Source organism: Acomys minous, assembly GCF_964271855.1.
Source record: "Acomys minous genome assembly, chromosome: 16".
NCBI lineage: Eukaryota > Metazoa > Chordata > Mammalia > Rodentia > Muridae > Acomys > Acomys minous.
The window spans coordinates 47,556,923-47,569,684 of record NC_140498.1 but is presented as its reverse complement, the minus strand read 5'-3'; the positions used below and the strand labels follow the sequence as shown (position 1 = coordinate 47,569,684).

General features: G+C 43.0%; 1 protein-coding gene across 3 annotated transcripts in view; it reads left to right on the top strand.

Annotated features, from left to right (window-relative positions):
• GRIN2A (glutamate ionotropic receptor NMDA type subunit 2A) overlaps positions 1 to 12,762 on the top strand; it is a 409,098-nt gene that overhangs the window by 283,007 nt on the left and 113,329 nt on the right. The gene's annotated exons all lie outside the window — the stretch shown is intronic.

Here is a 12,762-nt window from a genome sequence, read left to right as displayed (position 1 = left end):
TCCTGAAAGATCTGGCTTTCTCCCAGTTCTAATGGCTCCCATTTGAAATTGTGGCTTCAGCTGCCCTGCAGAGACACTCTCATATTCTTTCCTCTTGCATAACTCTGTCTCCTAGTCTCCAGAGTCGCCTATAGAACACCCTTCCAACATAACCTGCAGACACAAATTTGCAGCAAAGCCAAGGCTGTCATCTCCCCCAACCCCCATAGGCTTGGCTGTGGAGCCTGCAAAACTTTGTTCTTCCCCAAGTGTTCTGCAAGCCCTCATATGCAGCTGCTGTCTGCTGGGTCCTCCAATGATCCTGTCCCATCAAACACTCTTCCTTCTTTGTCAAGGTTACCTCCCTTTTTTAGCAACCCTGCGTCCGGGTAGCTCAAGATGGGTTAGGTCTTTTGCACGGTTTCTGCAGACCCACGTGCCAACTCCTAAGAATGTCAGCAGTGTGCTTTGTGACCACTTATGAGCATGTTTATCTCTACTTAGACTGGAAGCCCACTCAGGGAAAGATCTGTTCATTTCCTGTTTCATCAGCTCCGTCAGAAGGAGCCGTCCAAGGGCACAGATGGGCCCCCCTTAAATCTGTTAGTCATGACAACTTCACTTACCATTTGTTAAGAGCTATTCTGTACCAAAAACCAGACTGAGAATTTTTTTTACATCCATAATCTCATGTAGGTGTTTTAAAAATTCATCCAAAGTTGGTATTTTTTATTCTTGCTTCAGACATGTAAATTCACGATCAGAGAGGCTGGTGACCTGACCAAGATCTTCCAGATAGAGTATGACAAAACCAGCAGCAAATGTAGGTCTCGTTAATCCAAAGGGCCGTGCTCCCCAAAACTACATCCTGCCCAATAGGAAGTAGGATAGTTAGAGGAGAAGCCAGGGAGTGTGACCTCCTGCCTCATGCTCATTTTCATCACTAGAGGCAGATGATTCCTCTAGAGCCAGCTAATTGGCTAGTGAGGTTATATACTTACCTATAGTACACATTTATTATGTCTCACAACCTTGTATCGTCTAATTTGGGTCATTAAGGAAGGGCTTGTACCCTGCCTTGTATGTCTCATGCAGAATAAAATAGGGGCCACCAGTACAAACGAAGAATTTTAAAAATTAGCACAGTTACTTACTTATTGCATGTCTCGCCTTCTAACTGTGTCAGACCTGGGGATCGAACTCAGGTCATGAGGCTGGCACAGGGGCTTTTATCTTTTGAGCCAACACTGCAGCCCCAAATAGAGATTTTTTTATTAAAGAAAGAAAGAAAAAAAAAAAAGGCTAAGCTTGCATCGAGTCTATGGCTCTGGCTGCAGCAGGTTGATGTGTGATGGCTTTTAGGGAGGCAAGGTGGTAAATTTTATTTAGTGGCTTCTTGTGGTACTGAGGCTTGAACCCAAGGCCTCACTACTGCAGTACCGAGTCATATTCCCAATGCAAAATTTGTTTATTTTAAAACAAGGTCCCATATAGCTTAGGATGACCTCACAGTCATGACGCAGCTGGAACTCAACCCTCCCCTGCAATACCTGGCCCAGCATGACAGTGTTATTTTCTTTTCAGTACTGGAGATTAAGCTCAGGACCTTGCACGTGCCTATCAAGCACTTTACCAACCACATGACACCCCCCGCAAGCTCCTTAAATTTTAATTGCTACAAACTAATTGTGTGCACATATGCAATGCTGAGTGATATTTCAATACGTACATACCATGTGTAATTACCTGATAAGGTAATTAACAAGTCCACTCATCATTTCTATGTGTTTAGAACATTCAAAATCCACTCCATTAGCTATTTAGAAATACACAGTTAATTATTGTCAATCATTATTACCATACAGCACATAGAAGTTTTTCTTCCTATCACAACCACACCCTTGTCCCCCGCTACAGATCTGCTCCCATCCCCTCATCCTTCCCTTTCAGTTTAAGAGTGCTGAGGCTCCATTTAATCATTCTATATACATTCCCTTTCCTGAAGATCATTTCCTATCTCTACTATTGGGGGGTCCTAGAACTCATGATAAATAGATAGGTAGATAGATAGATAGATAGATAGATAGATAGATAGATAGAGTGTGTATACAGTCAATATTCTGCAACAAAAGTAATCTTGCCCAGGAACCAAAATATTCATATAAATATTATACTTGGATTATACATACAAATAAATATTCCTATGAATATATATATGCATGAAGGAAAGTCTTAGTTGTGAGGACACCAATGAATGGCAATGGATTATGCTTATATCAACATCAGTGGCTTGTAGTTCAAACCAGGCATTTGGATTATAGCCAGAACTAATGGCTTTCAGTGTTTGTTTTCAATTTTAATTTTGTTTTGACTGTGCCATCTTTGGCGTCCAGCTACAGATGCTCAGTACACACTCACAGGATGGAGAGGAGGCTGAATGACACCCATCCCCAGGGCCATTTCCGGTGAGGAAGGTGCCATAGTGGTTATTATTATTATTTTTGTTTTTTACAAGTGTAGGTCCTTAGGCTGCCAACTGAGGAAAAACATCAAGGCCTTAGGCCTGCTGCTAACCCCGTCAGAATCTGCATCTACAGCTTTCATATGCTATCCCAGGGGTTCTGATGGTTGTTAAAGAGGAAGCGCCACTGCTTGTTTCAGAAGCCCTTGTTTCTTGGATTTTGTCTCTTTTTAAACTCCGGAATATCATGCTTAGCTGAAATTCTTAGGCCAAATGAAGACACATAAGGAAGGAAATTAGAATAGCGCTGAGTCTTTCTGTGTGTGGAGGGCCCATGTACAGAAGCGGGGGCAGATGCATGTGGGTGTGCAAGCATATTGAGGGCAGAGGTCAGCCCTAGGAGCTGTCCCTCAGGAGCCACTCACCTTATTTTATGGGACAGAATCTCTCACTAGCCTTGACGCTCACCAAATAAAGTAGCCTGGTTAGCCCACAAGCCTCAGAGATGCATTTATGTTTGCCTGTTGGAATTACCAGTAGGCACCAACAACCTAAACTTTTTCTGCACATTGAGTAAAGTTACTAATAAGACCAAATGAAGTGATAGCTATGGCTGTGGCTGAGGACCGAGGCTGTCCTCAGTGCGTAGTAAAGGCTAAGTTATCAGATAACTTATCAGTTATCAGTTAAATCTTTCCTCATAAGCAGAAGAAGCTGAATTGGGGGGTATTTAACCCTTATTTATTCCCATTGATTTGATCAAGGACTTTTTCCCTTGAACACCAGCTGTATGCACATCTTTGTTGAGGGTTGAAAATTAGATAAAGCATCTGGTCTTTAAGACACTCAGAATGTAACAGGGCACCAGGGTATGCTCAAGACTTCAGCAGAGCACGAGGCACGCTGCAGATGTTCAGGGCGGACTCTAGGGTCTCACAGAAGTTAAGAGCATCTACACGGAACGCTCCTCACCTGGACAGGGTCTCAGGGAACAAGCAGGATGCGGGCGTCGGGAGCTGCCAGGGGAGCCGTGCACCCAGCTGAAACAGCCGAAACGCCACAAATGAATGTCTAGATGCAAAAGCACTCAAGTTCCATTGTGGTGTGACTGGCCTATGTTACACAGAAAGTGCGGCCAAAAATTCTAAGAATGGCTCAATAACGTTCACACTTTAAACAGAAATGGTAGTTCGCATGAAGCTGTGGGCAATTTTCTAAAGAGCTACTTAAATGGAGTTGTGACGAAGCAATGCTCTGATAGATACAGTATACATCTCAGTTCTCTGTTGAGTCCTAAAGGTCATGATTTTGATGAGCAGTCACTCTTGTGGTTGGGCTGTGTTTCATGGCAAGAAAGTATTTGTTATTTGACATTGAATTTCCTAAAAGGAGGCTATGAAGACAATTACATAAGGCCTTTTAAAGGAGAGGGGTTTCCAAGCTACTATCATGAGAAGGGTTTTTCTGCTTTCCTGATGTAAGGAGAGACGGGTGTGTTAATTACTCTTCCTGCTGCTGTTCTGACAAAACACCTTCATAAGCTTAAGAGGGAAAGAGTTAATTTTGGCTCACAGCTCCAGGTGCAGTGTGGCAAGGAAACCATGGGGCAGGAAAAGCTGATCACAGTGTATGGACAGCTACAAAGCAGAGAGAGAGAGAGAGACAGAGAGAGAGACAGAGAGAGAGACAGACAGAGACAGAGACAGAGACAGAGACAGAGACAGAGACAGACAGGCAGAGAGGGAGAGAAACAGACAGACAGACAGACAGACAGACAGAAAGACACACACACACAGAAACAGACAGAGACAGAGACAGACAGGTAGAGAGGGAGAGAAACAGACAGACAGACAGAAAGACACACACACACAGAGAAAGAGAGAGAGAGAGAGAGAGAGAGAGAGAGAGACAGAGAGACAGAGAGAGACAGAGAGAGAGACAGAGACAGAGAGAGACAGAGAGAGACAGAGACAGAGAGAGACAGAGACAGAGAGATACAGAGACAGAGAGACAGAGACAGAGACAGAGAGACAGAGAGACAGAGGGAGAGAGAGAGAGAGAGAGAGAGAGAGAGAGAGAGAGAGAGAGAGACAGAGACAGAGAGAGAGAGAGAGAGAGATATGCTGGTGCTCAGCCACAGTCACAAAGGGGAAATACTGGTCCACAGCCAGCTTTTCTCTTTCTCTGCAGTCTAAAGTCTCCTCTTTTGGAAGGGTCTTCGCTCCTCTACTAACCCAATCAAAACGACCCTTACAGGATGCCAGAAGAGCCCTTTCCTAAGGCACTCAGCTCCTGTGAAAGTTGACAACATAACCATCATGAGGGCATTATGGGAAACAGAGTGCAGGAATGGCCCAGGAGCCAAGACCAGTCCTTTATAACATCCAGAAATGAAGCAGGACACGGAGTCCCATGACCTCAAAGACCTGAATTTAGCCAACAGTTTCTAAGAGTTCAGGAGTGCATCTGTCTCAGATGACCCAGAGCCTAGCTTTGTGGTACCCTGAGGACCAAGCCTAGCCCTTTTGGATTTCTGACCTACAGTGCTGTCAGATAATAAATGAATGCTTTTACAGATGGCTATGTGCAAGGATTTATTGCACAATAAAAAATATAAACTGTTTTTTTTTTTTTAAGAATTGGAGTGCTCACTAGAATCCGAATTATAGAATTTAGGACTTAATTTAGTAACTCTTGAAAATGCTCTTGAAGATGCTAGGGTAAGAGGACCACGTACAAATAAAAGGAAGAACTAACCTCTATTTAGTCCTTATGGTGCCACGGAGGGTGCTGGGCATTGGTCTAACCCTCACATCACAGAGATGAGAAAGAGGCTATGAGAGATGATCCAGTTTGCTCAGGTCAGAGCCGGCGCTCATGGACACAAACAGCTTCTTACACAGAACGGGCAGTTGGCATGAGTCTGTGAGAAGTTTCCTAACGAGCTATTTTAGGAAAATGGAGTTGTGGAGAGGCGATGTACTGGAAGACGCATGGCAGGGAGGGAGTGGGCAGTTGGCTTCTACAATTTTATTTTAGGTGTAGGTCTGAGCTGGTTATTCACAGATTAGGCAGCTCTCCAGACACTTGCTGCATCTGTGTGACACCAACCATCTCTCTTCCTTTGTGTCCCCCGCTCCTCTTCCCTTCTCCTCTTCCTTCCTTTTTTCCAAATCCTCGTCTGAAGTCGAGTGCCCTTTTTGTAAAATGAATTTGGTAATATCTCCAACCTTAGCAAAGTCTTATGGAATTTAATTTGTTTCCTTATATAATGATCATTAAGTTTCTCAAATGATGTGAACCAGAGAGGGAAAGTTAAGTCATTACAAAAGACTTAAAATTATCATCTGCCTTCCCCAGAGTCACGCTCGGGAACTATTTTAAATGCCCACATAGTACAATATGTCAGGTCATGGGAAGGAAAGTACAGTGGCTCTCTGTAGATTAGTTGTCCAGCTGGAGTAAGGAATGCCATCTCCTGGTGGTACATGTGTTCTGATTTTATAAGAGGGTTTTGTTCTATTTTCTTAATTTATTTTTTACTCTTTTTTTTTGTATTTATAGTTTTAACTTACCTCAAAACTGATGTTGAACCAGTGGTCTCCTACAAGGCAATGTTATGCTAAAAGTTTTCTAGATTCCAAATGTTAAAACAGCCACAACAAAGTGCAGTTCACAGAAAAGCTATCTCTATGGGAGCATGCATCGACAGGGTCATTAGTGATAAGGATGGGTGATAACGTGGTAGGTATGTGATGCTGATGATGGATAATGACATTGAAAATGACGGTGGTGATGATGTGCTTCAGTGACAACTGATGTGTGAATGGTTTGTTTCATTTTCATTAGTTCTTAAATAATTTCATATAATGTCTTCCAGTCATGCTTAACTCTTAGATGTGTGGCTTTCCACTAGGAGATAATCAAGCAACCACGGGCATACTCTTAAAGAAAGCAAATTATTCCTCGTTCAGTATCAATCAATCGCCAACAGCTCCTTGGCCAGGAGTGGGGACTTTGCGACCACTTCCCCTCTTCATGCTGGGACTTTGGTCTGGCATGATCGTGTACAAGAATTACTCATGCTGTCACAAACATGGCGAGTTCACATGGGCACCTGCTCTTCTGTGTCCTGAAAACACTGCTTCCTTATTCGTCTACTCCATCTTGCTCTTACAATCCTGTACCTTTTCGGACGTGATTTCTAAGCATTGGGAGGAAGGAGTGGAGTACAGATGTCCTACTGAGGCCTGAGTACCCTGCACTCTCTTGTTCTCTGTACCTTGACCAGTCATGGATCTGTGTTAACCACAATCTATTGAAACCAAACCAACCGAAAAAAAAAAAACCTACCTCCAATGAGGATTGAAGTATGCATTAATTCATGGGGGTAAAATATAAGTCATTTGAAATCCATTCAATATGTCTATTTAGCACAAGAATAGCAGTAGATATACCCTAGCACTAACTAAAGACTTTTGAACAAAGTCTGTACCATAGAAGCTTTCTAGAATGTGTATGTACTGACATAAAAAGAGCTCAAATGGAACTACTTTATAATGGGAGCAACATTGCCCCCACTACTACTTCAGCCCAACAAGCACGAAGTCCAATACTAGGAATAGAGTTGTTGATCACTGAGGTCCCATAAATGCCTAAACATTATAAGTTATTGCCATTGACCTTGGTTGTCCTCCACTACTTGACAGTAAAATCCTAATGATGAACATACCATACTTGAGTAAGAGAATATGAAAAAAAAATCAAGTTTATACTCATCTGGAGTCTTCATCACTTACTGTCTAGCTTTCATAGTGCTGGAGTGTACTGTGCACAACACTATGAGGAGAAAAGCAGCCATCAGTCTTATCAAGCTTTGAACAACTAAACTATAAAAAGGAGCAACTTGACAAGACACACCCACTGGCTCAATAGTGGCACGGAGATCATGGAAGTAACCAACAACTTTTTTAAAAATTTGAATTTAAAGCCTTCTTCACAAGATGAGATCTGTACCTAGAATCTTTATCAGGTCATCAACCTTTGCCTTCATAGGTCATGGACCTTGAGAGAGAGAGAGAGCCTGCTACTGTTAGTCTTGATGGCAACAGCCACCATTATTTGAGCTCTGTGGTGTACTACTCATAATGCTGTATCTTTACTACAATATCTTGTTTTGATATTACAATGTCCTCTTCATTTTTATGTCTCTAGAAGGGACATGACAACAATACTCTTTTAGAGTTTTTACAACAATCAGTGTGTTAAATGCTTAGAGACTTGGTCAGCACACAGAAGATATTCAGTACCTGCCAGTTCTGATCATAAATAGTTTGTTGCTAATGTTATAGGAGGGAAAATGGAAGCTACATGAGTGGAACAATTTGCCCGAGGTCATAGAGTGGTAAAGGCTGACCTGGAACCTAGGCATCACTACAGTCATAACATTCTGGGAGTATTCACTTCTCAGCTCAGAAACTTTCTAAGGGTAATGGGGGCACAATTATGCTGACAGAAAGTACAAATGTGAGACAAAAGCTGCTCCCTGCATAGTCTGCTACTGCCATCAATTATGAAAATGAGTGAATAAGATTATTTAAATGACCCAAGATGAGTAAATTATTCAAAGAGCCTCTCAGTCAGAAGTATTTCTAGAAACTTCTGAATAGACAAATGAAAACCATTTAGATTTTCTGACAGGGTCATCCACTCATCTGTGTTGAGGATGATTCCAAAGAACTAAGTCTCTATCTGGACAGGGAGAAAGGGAGGCACTGAGGAGGATAATCAGTTTACCAGACAGTAAAGGCTTTTGTAGGCTCAGCCTTGGACATGTCAGTCCACTGCTGACTGATCATTTCTTTGGGCCCATCAAGGTGAGAGGAGGAGGTGGAACAAAGCCATTTTCCTCATAGTTAGGAAGTAAAAGTAAACAGAGGAAGGGGTGGGGTACCACCATTTCTATCAAGAGCACGTTCCCAGGTGGTGTTCAGAACTCCACTGGGCTCTACCCTTCAAAGCTTTTAACCCTTCGAAGCAGTGTCACCCTGAGGACCAAGCCTTTAACACATCAGCCGTTGGGAGATAGTTTTTATCTAAACCATAGAACAAAGAGCAGGGAAGGGAAGAAGAAAAGAGAAAGGGAGAAGGAGATGAGAAAGAACAGGAGTGGGGGAATAAAGAGGGAGGGAAAACAGCCACTAGGGACTGAAAAAAAAAGTTGTTTTTTTTTTCTAAGTCCCCTGGGATGGTATGTTCATGCAAAGCTTAGACCCTAAGGGTGGGATCTGGGTAAGTGAGGAGATGAATGAGGCAGAACCTCATTCAGGCAGAAGGAGTAAAGATAATGTAAGCATCATTTAGAGAAAATGCAATACGTTCGAGTTGAGTCCCTAGGTTGAATTTAGTGATCCTGATCCTCAGGGCATGAGCACATAGGAAGGATCTGCTGAGCTTGCTGTCTACACTAAACCTTAAATGATGGACTTTCATTTTTATGAATCCACTCGGCTGCATGTTGGGAAGTAGGTGGCACTGTGACTATATTTAAGTCCTGCCAACTTAAAGCTACCCAACGACGTTTCTTACAAACAGCTGTGGAGGTACTCAAATTCAGGTCTTGTAACTTCTCCAAACACACAGCTATCAGAGGCTCCACAGGCCCACAGACGTCACTGAGCCACAGACATAGAAGGCCTTTTGTTGCCTACTGCGTTTCCTAGCTCACCTGGGTCAATATTTACATTTTCCCATCTTAGCCACAAACACCACAATCTCACTGCAGGTTCTCTGGAGATGCTAGCCTTGCTCATAGCCCATTTCTGGCATCTGTGATTTATCAGTTGCATGCTGGTAGCATAAAAGGAAGGACGTTTGTCCTCAAGGAGAGAGACAGAAGAGTGAGGTTCTCCACTCCAGCAATCTGCTCCTGGCTTCAGTGACTGACTGGGCTGCAGTTGGATTGTCTTGGCTAAGTTTCTGGCAGCTACCCTATCCTCCGCCCTCCACCCTAGCATCATAGTCTAGCCTGGACCAACATGGAGAAGCAGAAGCAGAGAGATAGAATGCTCCAATGTTGATCTCTAAACTTTGGGAAATTTAATGTGTGAATTTTAGACTCTGAAGACAAGAGTATGGTTACCCTAGATGTTTACTGGTATACTGGTATATTGGTATATATTTGTTGCGTAAATATTTGTTGATAAGATTCTGTTCAAGTTTATTATCATGCACTTTGACCAGATTTATTCTCATTACCGTCTTCTGTCCCACTCCATCCTAATCCTTTCATTTTCTTACCAAATAGTTTCCCTTGAAGTTGCATGTCCTCCGTGCATGTGTGTGCACGTGCACATGTGTGTGCATGAATGTATAACATATAATAGCTCTACTTCCATGTCATATATTTATAGTAAGGTATGTGTATATACGTACACGTATGTATATGTATATCTTGAAACACTTCCTCATGTTTTCTAAGACACCAATAATAGTGCTAACCATTTTGCTTCAGTTATGGCCTTTATATTAATTATGTTGATTACTTTTTAATAGGCAAGCAAGATGAATAGTAGCGCCCTTTACTCCTACGCCAGTTACATATAAAGTGACTGAGGGTTTAAGTGACTGGTGACTTGACCAAGACGACATCCTAGACCGGAGGTCAGCTCTGTCAGACTCTAAAGTTCATTTCTTTTCCATGTCATGGTGAAGTAGAAATGTGTCAGCGGTTCACCATGAAAGCCCATCTTGGGAGTCCCTGGTCCTTGGGCAGTGGACTGGCTCCAGTGTTTTCAGGAAGGCTATGACAAATGTTGGGTCCCCTGCCAAGCCCTTTTTTCTCTTCCTCTTTCTCTGGGATCTCAGTTCAGCGCTCTCCCCTGGGCTGTATGCAAATCAGTCTCCTAATCAGGTTCTTCCTTCTTCCTGCAAAGCCAATCAGCTTCTGCAGGCTGACAATCTGAGGATGTAAATGAGTCCCCACCCCTGCAGAAACTGCCTCTTCATTGCTTATGGCTCTGCCATCTGGTCTGTCATCTACCCATTGTCTTTTGAAAACTGTTAGAGATCTCATCACCGCCATATCCATAGCATCTTTAGAGTCCATATTGTTGCCATTTGAATTGTAATCCTGCAAATTAGAAAGACTGAGGAGGGCCTAGAGCAGGAAGGAGCAGGAGCTGGACCATCTGGATTTCTCTGCACGTGGAAAAAGCCTGTTGGAAGCACAAATACCCAAAGTGGGGAAGACATGAGTGAATCGATGCTTATGCCCTTGGGAGGAAGTGTAGCCCCAATGGCCTCTTTCTTGGCTCTGTTTAACTTTGAAGTCAGAAGAGCACTGATTCTTGGTGCTGGCTCCCTCTGTATGGACCAGCAGGTTACAGCTGATGGTGTGACTGTTTCCTTTCCATGGTTAAAGTGTGTTTGAAGAAGATAGAATGGGCAGGTAAAAAGGGGCCAGTGTCAATTTTGCCTATCAGATCCCAACAGCCAGTGTCTAAAAATGGACATTTCACAGGCAATAACCCTTAGCTTCACAGAGGACAAGATACATGTTCAATGTTCCTCTACCAATACCATACATCTCACTTTACTTGGAGCAGTGGTTCTCAACATGTGGCTTACAACCCCCTTGGAGTAGAATGGCCCTTTCACAGGGGTTGCCTAAGACCATCTGCATGTCACATATTTACACAGATTCATAACAGTAGCCAAATCACAGCTATAAAGCAGCAACAAAATACTTTTATGGTTGGGGTCACAACATGAAGAACCGCATTAAGGTACAGAAACATTGGGAAGGCTGAGAGCCATTGACTTGGAGCATTCACTATGGTCGCTTGAATACACACAACAAGATTTGGGCTTTATTAGCAAAATAAAACCTAAGGCTTTGCAGTCAGGAGGTGTCATCTAAGTGAGAAGGGATGAAGAAAAGTGTGGTGTTGACTTCCACGCAGTGATGCTATAACCTATGGGAATTGGTGTCAGTGACAAGAGTGTAAGGTCCAAATAAACATCAAGAGAAAAGCAAGTGATTATGAATACAAATAGGGTAAATGCTGCCATCAGCAGAATCAAGGATCAGTAGCATCCTTGGGCACACCATGGGGTCAAGAGCTGAACCACTGGGGTGGGGTGCTAAGCAATTTTAGGGGTAAGTTTGGCCACGAGACTCATTTAGTTCAGATACTCTGGCCAACCTTGAAGCACCATTATTCACATTTCCCAGACCTCAGTAGGATGGAGCTAATGACAGTGCCCCCCCTCCCTGTCTGCAGTGGGTCTGTGAGTTATTAAAGCCATTATTCATCAAATCCTTGCTGTGGCTCTGAGAGGACTTTAGATATGTGATCTTTCATGCACTTGTATGGCATTATGTGGTGTGTGTGTGTGTGTGTGTGTGTGTGTGTGTGTGTGTGTGTGTGTGTGTAGTAATCATCTGTGGAGCTCAGAGATTTTCATCCGGTGTCTTCGTCTATATCTTTCCACCATTTTGTTTGGGTTTGGTTTGGTTTTGGGTTTTCTTGAGACAGGGTTTCTCTGTGTAGGCTTGGTTGTCCTAGTGTCGCCTTGTAGACCAGGCTGAACTCACAGAGATCTACCTGCCTCTGCCTCCTGTGTGCTAGGATCAAAGCATCACTTTATTTTTTGAGACAGACTGTTTCACTGAATCTGGAGCTCACTCTTTCAACTAGCTTGTCTGAATATACCTCAGGGATCCTCCTGACTGCTTCTGTCTTCAGGGTTGTGGTTACAGATATACGCTGTCATGCCTGGCTTTTATGTGGCAGTTGGGGATCTGAACTCATGACCTTAACAGTTAATCAGCAAGCACTTTGTGCAGTGAACCATCTTTCTGGTCCTTATAACCCCTTTTAATTTGCAAAAACCCTTATGATATTAGTACTTTTATGATGCCTGTTTTGTCAATGAGAAAACAAGGAGGGCAGAGAGCGGTCCCTTTTCAACAGTCCCAGGAAGATTATGACTCTGATTTGGGGCTTCCAAAGCCCGCGCGTCTGCCATGTTCCTTCTTCAAATACTACAGTGCAGGTGACACCGCTCAGCGCTGTAAGAGGTAGAGAAGTCAGGTAAGAAACACATTTTAGTTTTTCTACATAGTTCCTAACTATGAAAACAAAATGCTCAGTAGTTCCTAAGCTCCAGAAGGTCTCTAGGCACTTTCTCTCTCTCTCTCTCTCTCTCTCTCTCTCTCTCTCTCTCTCTCTCTCTCTCTCTCATTTCATAATGCTAAGCACTAGTTTATTTTACAGATGAGAAAAGTGAAGAATTAATTGAGCATCATCCCTCAGCCA